We start from the raw sequence: 11779 nt of genomic DNA on the forward strand, positions 1-11779 counted from the left end.
GGCGACAATTATACATGATAGGAGAAGGGGAGAAGCCTCCCCTCCTTCTATTATGCGCATTCCAGCAGCGAAATTAACATCTCGCTGGCCGGAATGCAGAGTGCCACAGGCGGGAGATCAAAGGCTTCTCCCGCCTGGTGTGCAGCGCGTCCCCGATGTACGGGCCGGCGCAGTGACGTCATATCACTGCGCCAGCCCACGCGGATGATGGGGGCGCGCGCCCCCTGGTGGACGGCGCGGGAGTGCGGGCCGCCGGGGATAAATATCCGGCGGCCCCTGCACTCAGCAGGAGGTTCGGGACCCCCCCACCTAAGAAGAGGAGCGCGTCCTGCGCTCCGGGAGGTGTGCAGGATCGGGGCCCCCACCTGGTGAGCGCATCGGCGCTCAGGACAACGCGGCCCCCACAAGGAGCCCGACCGGACCCGACCCCTGAAGAATCATCCCCTGGACCAACGAGCCTCCCTGGACAACGAGCATTACCCTAAGTATCCTGTATATATACCCCCCCCCCTGCTACCCTAAGTAGCATTACCCTAAGTCCTCTATATACCCCCCCCTGTTACCCTAAGTGAACCCCCCTGATATATATCCCCCTGCTCTTGGTCCCTGCTATATACCCCCCTGTTACTCCCCTGCCCTGGTAACCCTATAACCCTGGCAGTCTGTTCCCCTGTTGTACCCCTGATCCTGTGGATCCCCCTGCTCTTGGTCCCTGCTATATACCCCCCTGTTACTCCCCTGCCCTGGTAACCCTATAACCCTGGCAGTCTGTTCACCTGTTGTACCCCTGATCCTGTGGACACTACTAACCCTTAAGTCCCCCTATTTGTACCCCTGATAACCCCCACTCCCTGCTGTGTCCCTGATCCCTGCTGTACCCCTGGTAAACCTCAGCACTCACTTGCAAGTAACCCTTGCAGTGCTGAATCTATAGTGTCTGTGGCCTGCACTCCCTTGCAGTGCCACCGTTAACCCCGTAGGGACAGTGAGTACAGACGGGTGGAATTGTTAATATACTTGTATGTGTGAATTGTCTAGTTAGTTGATGGGTGGAATTGGGAACGTGTAGTGTAGTTTAGGATTGTATATTTAGTGCTGTATTGTAGTGTACTGCGTGCGTAGTGTATTGCTTGGTGTAATAAATACTGTTATATTTGTACCCTTTTGTGTAGCGTGTACTTGTTAGCGGTAGCGAGTTAGTAAGGCGCATGCAGTTAGCATAAGTGATTAGTGTAAAGCATAGCAAAGGTATTGTTATTATATAAAGGCATAAATAGGCGGAGTTATCACTAGATGGCTCCTCCCATTTATGAATATTAATGATCGATATTTGCATAAATATTGGTGACTAATATTCCCCCTTTACACAGACCCATTGACTTGAATGGAGCCATGGAATGGGATTTGCGGGCAATAATAGGACATGTTCTATCTTTCAACGGAAACGGAATGCATACGGAGTACATTCCGTTTTTTTGCGGAATCATTGAAATGAATGGTTCCGTATACGGAACGCAAAAAACGGCCCGCAAAACAAAAAAAATAAAACGGTAGTGGGAAAGAGGCCTAAAGCTGGACTGCAGCCAAATGGCAGCTGCAGTCCAAAGGAATACATTTCACTGATGCATTCTTGCAGACTGCAGCTGAATCATGTGAACATTAGCAGCAATAAAATAAAATCTCAATGTAGCCTAGGGCGAGGGTTATACAGCGACTTTGGCAGTGATCCACATTGCACGGCCAAACACTGTAGTGTAGCCCTGCAGCATAGGAACTAGTGAAAGTGAATGGGGTTGCATTTTGACCTGACAGTTGCAAGCAGGAAAAACTTTGCATTGAAGTTATATCTGGGGGCACCCTATGCACTAAAGCTCCACTCCTGTAGTACCCCCAGTAATAAGTCCCCCCTACCATGACCTTATAGTAATCCCAGTAGTAATGATCATGGCCCCCGTGTATGCTCATCCAAAGTGGCAAAGATAAAAATAAATTATATATTTTATTAATAATAATAATAATAATAATAATAATAATAATAATCTCCTCCTATTCCATGCCGCAGTCTGTGATGGGCTCTGGTGGTGAAAAGCTGGATCCAGAGAACTTCTGCAGGCTGTTCCTCTGCCAGATTTAATGCAGGGAGGCCCAACTTGCGGCCCTCCAGATGTTGCAAAACTACAACTTCCAGTATGGGGGGGGGGGGGGGGGGGGGCCTCAGGGGTAAGCATGAGAGACAGGAGCTTTTCTCATCAGGAGTAGTTTGAATATAAAGTTTTATTCTGGTTCTGCAAGTGCCCAGGGTGGGGCGTCACTGTTAAATGCTCTCACAGCCCGTCCCCTCTGCCCTGAGAGACAGCTGTAGTGGTCTTCTGGTTGAATTCCACACTTGTCACTGAGAGAAGAGGGGAGGGGCGGTGAAGCAGCTCCATGCAGACAGCATTTGAAGTGAAGTCCCACCCTGGGCACTTGCAGACGCAGAGTTTTGCGGAAGAGTCAAGACGTGTATGTGCAGTACGCAGCGCTGCAGGTTATTGCGATGTGAGGTCACAGTTACTTAGGCAAACGAGGGTTGCTATGGGTTACTCACAGTTTGTAGGAAGACCCTGGGCAGGCGTACAGCAGTGATGGAGAGGCTGGCACAGAAGTCCTCTGGGCACTCTTTGTATATAGGTGAGGTGCCCTGGATGTTTGATATTTAATGTGCTTAGGGCAAGGTCCCTTTAAGGTTCGTGACGCCAGTGCCTGTTGATAGTGAGTAATAAGTGAGGAACACGCTGTTGTGGTGAACCAAACTTTCTTTACTGGAAACAGTTAACTTTATACAGTCTTTTGTAAAGTTCCAAGTAATGCAGCAGTATAAAGCAGGCTTTATATATATATATATATGGCAGGCACAATGTTCTTTGCAAGATACTCAGAGGGTTAAACAACACTTACAGACCAGGCTGCACTATTCCTCAGAACTCCTGGCTGTCTTTATCCCAAGGCCCGTATGCCCTAATGCTGGCTTTATCCTTGGTAGCAAACTTCCTCAGGTATATATCCTTGCTTTAGGTAAAATCCTACTGCCCTTCAGCTTACTCGTCTAGCTGGAATACTGGCTCTGCTCTGCTTATGGGAACTTGGTTTCTCAGGAGGCAACTCTTCCCCTGGTGATAATCTTCTGAGCCAACTCTGGCTCATTATTCACAGGCTGGCTAGTCTGCACTCACTAGCCTCCTGGATTACACTACCCTTTCCTGTCTGGGCCTAACTATATATATTAGGGGTTCCCTAGCTCCCTCTAATGTCTAGGAGGAGGAACTACACCCTAACAGGCCTGATACCCAGATAACACATGGAAAATACACATAACACATCATATACATTACAATGGTCACATTAGCCCTTGTGTAGTGCCCACCTTTACCTAGTGGGACACTACATATGCTGCTGCTGGTAAAACAGATAAGCTGAAGCAGGACAAAATAATCCCTGTATTTTTGCAGAATGTTGCAGACCATAAATGGACAGTGCTTGGACAAAGGCAGTAAAGGTAAAGCATGCATACAGCTGTAGATTTTACTGCACTTAGTGTGGCCATACAATCTAAGACATGCCCCTCAGTTGGGCATGGAAGAGAAATATTGAGAGAAATTGCATACCTTTGGTCATTTGGGAAGTATCTAAAGAAACCAGTATCTATAGAAATACTCAGAGAGGGCCATCATATAGCCACCTCCTTTCCCCAGCCTTTGGCCTATTGCACACGACCGTATGGCTTTTTCAGTGTTTTGCGGTCCGTTTTTCACAGATCCGTTGTTCCGTTTTTTGTTTCCGTTGTGTTTTTGTTCCGTTTTTCCGTATGGCATATACAGTATACAGTAATTACATAGATAAAATTCGGCTGGGCATAACATTTTCAATAGATGGTTCAGCAAAAAACGGAATGTAAAACATACGGATGCATTTCCGTATGTGTTCCGGTTTTTTTGCGGACCCATTGACTTGAATGGAGCCACGGAACGTGATTTGCGGGCAATAATAGGACATGTTCTATGTTAAAACGGAACGGAAATACCGAAACGGAATGCATACGGAGTACATTCCGTTTTTTTTGCGGAACCATTGAAATGAATACGGTCTGTATACGGAACTATACGGAACACAAAAAACGGGCAGTTAACGGGGAAAAAAAATGGCCGTGTGCAGGAGGCCTTTGGGAAAGCCTACTCTGAAATACTTGAAAACCGTGCCTCCTGCTTGCGTTTGCACTGGGACACCCATCATCATTTTACTATAACCAAACCAGCCTGGTCATTGTTCTCCATATCCATCCAGGGCCCTTGTTCTCCTTCCTTGCACCACACTGCTCATCTGACATCAAGGGCACCCCAGCCACCACCAGGCCAGAGACTCCAAAGTCCAGGGTGTGCCCGGAGGGGGGAAGAAGAGTTGGCTCCCTCCAACAACCACTGTACACATGGCCTGACTGAGCGCTGGAGCTGGGATTAGCCGCTGTGAAGATCACAACCACAGGTCCCATTCCCATCCTGTGGACACCCATTCCAGCCAGCAGGTCCAGTCATTTGCATTCATGCATTTGAGTTTTCAAAAAGGGCAGTAAGATTCAGAGTTTTGTATGAAATCTTTATTACATTAGAATTACTCAAAAAATACTAAAATAAATAGTTAAATCTTTATCCAAGTCAAAGAACTGAATCATGCTGCAGGATAGGTCTCTGTATTTTCCATGGCACCTATGTCAGCAGGAGATGGGGGTGGAGGAGGTGGCAAGAGCGTGATTGGAGATGGAAGACCAGGAGGTAGAGTAAATTCAAAGTAACTGACATAAGATGGGTTGACATGATCCAACCAGCAGGGCCTCTTTTCACACTCTCCATCTTGACCACTGAATCTCGTTATCCTTAAAAAAAAAAAAAAAAAAACCTGTTAGGGAACAATATGTAGCAATAAATCAAATCTGAACATCAATTTTGTCTGTAATGTCATTTTATAGTGGAAGTTTAGAGTTTAGATTTTCATCTGGAAGGGGGACTAAATCTGAACAACAAACTTGTGAAAACCTGGCATGGATCCTTTGTCTCCTAGTCATCACCATATTTATTTGGAATTTAAGGATGGGTTTGAAGTTTGGAAGGAATTGACTCTTGCTTGGTCTTCACTGTTGACAGAGCAAGCTGCCTCCCAGCCACACACTAGGTGACGGTGACTCTGCCTATAGTGATGGAACACTGGTAATTACATGACACGTGTCTTCATTGCAGTCTAGCCTTCCCCCCCCCATTGACAGATTCCTGCGGTGAAGCACAGAATTTTTTTCCTCCACGTCTTATGCCAAGCAGACGAGCGTGTCCGGATGAGTTGCGTCTGCGATCAGGGAAAATTGTGCGAGTAGGTACGCAATTGCAGTCAGTTTTGACTGCGATTGAGTTCCGATATTCAGTTTTTATCACTGTGGTACCCAGACTTCACTGAAGTTCAGGTTTGGGATCGGTGTTCTGTATACGCGATGACGTCACTGAAGGTCCTTTTCCAGCCAGGTCCTGCAAGAAGAAGAAGAAAGACCAACCCGGCTGCGCGATCAAGTGGATGAGGAGAGTTAATTTTTTTTTTCTTTTTTAACCCCACAATGGACCTTTTACTTGGCATTCTGAATTAAAGAATGCTATTATTTTTCATTATAATCATGTTATAATGGAAAATAATAAAGTAAATGGGGTCCCGGGTAACTCATCCCTCGTCTCCTTAGCAATCATGCGTGAAAAATCGCATTGCATCCGCACTTGCTTGCGATTTTCACGCAGCCCCATTTATTTCTATGGGGCTTGCATTGCATAAAACACGCAGAATATAGAGCATGCTGCGATTTTCACGCAACGCACTAGTGATGCGTGAAAAATCACCGCTCATCTGAACAGCCCCATTGAAGTGAATGGGTCTGGATTCAGTGCAGGTGCAATGCGTTCACCTCACGCATTGCACCCGCACGGAATTCTCGCCCGTGTGAAAGGGGCCATACAGGTGCCCGGGAGAACCTCAGTAATACCTGTCAGAATAAACACTAATCGGAGACATACAGCTTGTTATATTACACTCAAGAAAAGGCATCAGGGCTCTAATCTTTTCAACTCCGGGCGATTTTTTACTTTTCACTCCCTGCCTTCCTGGAGCCATAACTTTATTTTTCTATTCATAGCCATATGAAGGCTTGTTTTTTTTGAGAGATAAGTTGCAGTTTCTAAATGGCACAATTTAATATAACATATGATGTAAAGGGAAGGTAAAAAAAAAAAAAAAAAAAAAAAAAAAAAAAAAAAAAAGATTTCAAATGGGGTGGAACTGAGGAAAAAAAAATTCCTCCATAGTTTTATGGGTTCTGCTTTTACCATGTTCCCACATTTATATAGTTTTTCTTTTCTTTGCATTGCCATATTCTGACACCAATAACTTTTTATAATTATGTCTATATAGCCGAGTGGGGCTCATTTGTCACGAGAAGATCTGTATTTTTTTATTGATATAATGGAGTGTGTATGACTTTTTTTTTTTTACACATTTATTTATTTTTTACACTAGCTCCCTTAGGGGATGTTAACAAGCAATTGTCCCACACACTGCAATATGTTACAATTGTAGCATATGGGACATTTAATACAATCATATGGAGCCCTGCCACCTGAGGCCATCACAAGAAACAAACAGCATATCCAATTGCCGCTTGGGGGAACCATTCAGACCCCAGGAGTACACAGTGATCCCAGGGAAAGCCACCTCGGATGCTGTGGTCATAATTGACCATGGAATCTGAGGGGTTAAGGGTCTGATCGGCGTTATGGCCAATCACAGACATTAGCCCTGCGTCTCTGCTGAACAGGTGCTATTCTACTCAGCTGAGCAGGCGCAATGCTGTCACGGTGCAGTACCCCAGACCTGGGGTTATCTGCAAATCATTTAATTGCTATGTATTGTAATGTTATGCATTTTATTTTTTGGTCATAAGTACCAACCAAAAGAGGTATGGGTGGCAAAGGGGTGAAAGACAACCCTTTTAAATGGACAGTGGCAGAAATTTCTATACTTTGAATGATAAGCCATTGATCACTGATATTAGATCTCTCACTTCAGCAGTTACCTCTGGCACATAGTTGAGCGGCGTCCCAGCATCGTCATGGCATAGTCTTTATAGGATATATCATTTCTAGTATTGCCCGTTATATCCTGCACTCTTTTCTTCAGCTCAGCCAAAGTTCTGATAATGCCAATGTCCTGAGCTATAGCATGTAAGGCAATATAATCTAAGACAGAAAAAATGTGGACAAAATCTAATATATTATATATATATATATATATATATATATATATATATACACACATACATATACACATACACATACACACAGTACAGACCAAAAGTTTGGACACACCTTCTCATTCAAAGAGTTTTCTTTATTTTCATGACTATGAAAATTGTAGATTCACACTGAAGGCATCACAACTATGAAATAACACATGTGGAATTACAGGTTCTTCTCAGAAAATTAGCATATTGTGATAAAGTTCATTATTTTCTGTAATGTACTGATAAACATTAGACTTTCATATATTTTAGATTCATTACACACAACTGAAGTAGTTCAAGCCTTTTCTTGTTTTAATATTGATGATTTTGGCATACAGCTCATGAAAACCCAAAATTCCTATCTAAAAAAATTAGCATATCATGAAAAGGTTCTCTAAACGAGCTAATAACCTAATCATCTGAATCAACTAATTAACTCTAAACACCTGCAAAAGATTCCTGAGGCTTTTAAAAACTCCCAGCTTGGTTCATTACTCAAAACCGCAATCATGGGTAAGACTGCCGACCTGACTGCTGTCCAGAAGGCCATCATTGACACCCTCAAGCAAGAGGGTAAGACACAGAAATTTCTGAACGAATAGGCTGTTCCCAGAGTGCTGTATCAAGGCACCTCAGTGGGAAGTCTGTGGGAAGGAAAAAGTGTGGCAGAAAACGCTGCACAACGAGAAGAGGTGACCAGACCCTGAGGAAGATTGTGGAGAAGGACCGATTCCAGACCTTGGGGGACCTGCGGAAGCAGTGGACTGAGTCTGGAGTAGAAACATCCAGAGCCACCGTGTACAGGTGTGTGCAGGAAATGGGCTACAGGTGCCGCATTCCCCAGGTTAAGCCACTTTTGAACCAGAAACAGCGGTAGAAGCGCCTGACCTGGGCTACAGAGAAGCAGCACTGGACTGTTGCTCAGTGGTCCAAAGTACTTTTTTCGGATGAAAGCAAATTTTGCATGTCATTCGGAAATCAAGGTGCCAGAGTCTGGAGGAAGACTGGGGAGAGGGAAATGCCAAAATGCCTGAAGTCCAGTGTCAAGTACCCACAGTCAGTGATGGTCTGGGGTGCCATGTCAGCTAATGGTGTTGGTCCACTGTGTTTTATCAAGGGCAGGGTCAATGCAGCTAGCTATCAGGAGATTTTGGAGCACTTCATGCTTCCATCTGCTGAAAAGCTTTATGGAGATGAAGATTTCATTTTTCACCACGACCTGGCACCTGCTCACAGTGCCAAAACCACTGGTAAATGGTTTACTGACCATGGTATTACTGTGCTCAATTGGCCTGCCAACTCTCCTGACCTGAACCCCATAGAGAATCTGTGGGATATTGGGAAGAGAAAGTTGAGAGACGCAAGACCCAACACTCTGGATGAGCATAAGGCCGCTATCGAAGCATCCTGGGCCTCCATAACACCTCAGCAGTGCCACAGGATGATTGCCTCCATGCCACGCCACATTGAAGCAGTCATTTCTGCAAAAGGATTCCCGACCAAGTATTGAGTGCATAACTGAACTTAATTATTTGAAGGTTGACTTTTTTTTGTATTAAAAACACTTTTCTTTTATTGGTCGGATGAAACATGCTAATTTTTTTAGATAGGAATTTTGGGTTTTCATGAGCTGTATGCCAAAATCATCAATATTAAAACAAGAAAAGGATTGAACTACTTCAGTTGTGTGTAATGAATCTAAAATATATGAAAGTCTAATGTTTATCAGTACATTACAGAAAATAATGAACTTTATCACAATATGCAATTTTTTTTTAGAAGAACCTGTATATACATGACAAACAAGTGTGAAACAACAGAAAATATGTCATATTCTAGGTTCTTCAAAGTAGCCACCTTTTGCTTTGATTACTGCTTTGCACACTCTTGGCATTCTCTTGATGAGCTTCAAGAGGTAGTCCCCTGAAATGGTTTTCACTTCACAGGTGTGCCCTGTCAGGTTTAATAAGTGGGATTTCTTGCCTTATAAATGGGGTTGGGACCATCAGTTGCGTTGAGGAGAAGTCAGGTGGATACACAGCTGATAGTCCTACTGAATAGACTGTTAGAATTTGTATTATGGCAAGAAAAAAGCAGCTAAGTAAAGAAAAATGAGTGGCCATAATTACTTTAAGAAATGAAGGTCAGTCAGTCAGCCGAAAAATTGGGAAAACTTTGAAAGTAAGGGCTATTTGACCATGAAGGAGAGAGTGATGGGGTGCTGCGCCAGATGACCTGGCCTCCACAGTCACCGGACCTGAACCCAATCGAGATGGTTTGGGGTGAGCTGGACCGCAGAGTGAAGGCAAAAGGGCCAACAAGTGCTAAGCATCTCTGGGAACTCCTTCAAGACTGTTGGAAGACCATTTCAGGTGACTACCTCTTGAAGCTCATCAAGAGAATGCCAAGAGTGTGCAAAGCAGTAATCAAAGCAAAAGGTGGCTACTTTGAAGAACCTCGAATGTGACATATTTTCAGTTGTTTCACACTTGTTTGTTATGTATATAATTCCACATGTGTTAATTCATAGTTTTGATGCCTTCATAGTCATGAAAATAAAGAAAATTCTTTGAATGAGAAGGTGTGTCCAAACTTTTGGTCTGTACTGTATATATAGCAACTTTTATTCAGTTATGTAAAATGGACATACCTATTTCTCCACCACTGGTAGGGTCATGTTTCAGGAATATACCTTCAGGGAGAAAACTGTATATTAGAGTCACCCAGAGAGAACCATTGACACCCAATATACTTCTGCTATATACTTCACATATAAAATGCCCAAGCTGCATCACAGCTATAGTTCATGCTTTACACCAAGCCTTGCCCAGAGGGTCCCGTCCTCCAAGCAAGTCTAGCTGTCATAGGCACGATTAGTCTAGGTCAGCCTCTGAGAAATCACTCTGCCAGGAGATCATGGCTTCACCGGTACCACTTACTACATAGCACAGAGGATATAGAGAAACAACCTATTGACAAGAGGACTGGTAATGCCCAGCTGTGGATTTATTCATACGTTCCCTAGAGGAACAACAGGACCCAGACTTTTAAAGCTGGACATATTCATGCAATAACCGGCTGCTGAACAGCAACCATTTCATCCAACCTCATCATCAACATGCAAGCTAGGCAGAAGCTTATCCACAAAATGACCAAATAATTGAGCATGATGAAGCCAACATGCCCCATTTTTCTTTACCCCCAAGATTTGCCAATAATAAGCTTGAACCCCCCCCACCACATTGGTATTCAACTTTTGCCTAAGGCAACTTTCACACTGGCGTTTTGGCTTTCCGTTTGCGATATCCATTCAGGGCTCTCACGAGCGGTCCAAAACTGTTCAGTTTTTCCCTAATGCATTCTGAATGAAAAAGTATCCGCTCAGAATGCATCAGTTTGCCGCAGTTCAGTCTCCATTCTGCTCTGGAGGCGGACACCAAAACGCAGCGTTTTGCTGTCCGCCTGACGAAGCAGAGCCAAACAGATCCGTCCTGACACACAATGAAAGTCAATGGGGATGGATCCGTTTTCTTTGACACAATGGTGAGGAAAAAAACAAAACAAAAAAAAAAAACGCACCACCCAAGCTATCCATTTTTCAAACACTCAGTTTTTTTTCAGACTGAAAACTGGATACAGCGGTGTGAGTGAGGCCTCTGAGAAATACTCCATAATGAAGGCATAGTGGAAATTGTCGAGGCCACATCATGTCTTTTATACCCATTACATAGAAAGCTGCTACTCACTTTTAAGTTTCTCCAGCTTGACGGACAAATTCATGATATCTTGAAATGGTTCATCTCCAGCAAACTCCTGGTTTAAAAAAAATAAAAATAGAATTCTAGTAAGAGTGTGACCCTTAGGCCCCTTGCAGACAAGCGGCCTGACCTCCCAGCACGGACGGGTCACATAGAATTATATTGATTTATGATGCTGTGTAGCCCTTACAGTTCTGGAATGTATTGGATAACAATGTTGCCAGTGTTATCCAATACATTCCAGAACTGTAAGGGTTACATAGCATCATAAATCAATATAATTCTATGTGACCCCATCAGTGCTGGCAGCTGAGGCTGGGAGCTGCGCTGCGGACTTGCAGCGTGACAAACGCTCGGCTGCAAGGGGCCTTAGGCCTCATCCATACACCTGTAGCCATTTTTGTGATCTGCAAATTGCGAATCTTCAAAACACAGATACCAACCATGTGCATTCCACTTTTTTGTGGAAGGGGATGTCCAGCCCTTTGTAAGAACTGCCTATTTTTGTCCGCAAAAATGGACAAGAAAAGTACATGTTCTATTTTTGTCACTGGGCCGTGGAATGGAAGTGCTGATGTAGACACCACACCGTGTGCTGCTTTTGCAGCCCTATGGAAATGAATGGGTCTGCATCTGATCCGCAAAAAATGCGGATCAGATGCAGACCAAAACCACGTTT

General features: G+C 44.1%; 1 long non-coding RNA gene across 1 annotated transcript in view; it reads right to left on the bottom strand.

Annotated features, from left to right (window-relative positions):
• Positions 1-11416, bottom strand: part of LOC120979501 — a 19927-nt gene extending 8511 nt beyond the window's left edge. The window contains exons 1-2 of the long non-coding RNA XR_005774302.1: positions 11314-11416; positions 79-80 (exon numbers count right to left, since the gene is read on the bottom strand). This is a non-coding gene — a long non-coding RNA (uncharacterized LOC120979501). The remainder of the gene's footprint in view (positions 1-78; positions 81-11313) is intronic.
• Between the last annotated feature and the right edge of the window lie 363 nt (positions 11417-11779).

Source organism: Bufo bufo, chromosome 9, assembly GCF_905171765.1.
Source record: "Bufo bufo chromosome 9, aBufBuf1.1, whole genome shotgun sequence".
NCBI lineage: Eukaryota > Metazoa > Chordata > Amphibia > Anura > Bufonidae > Bufo > Bufo bufo.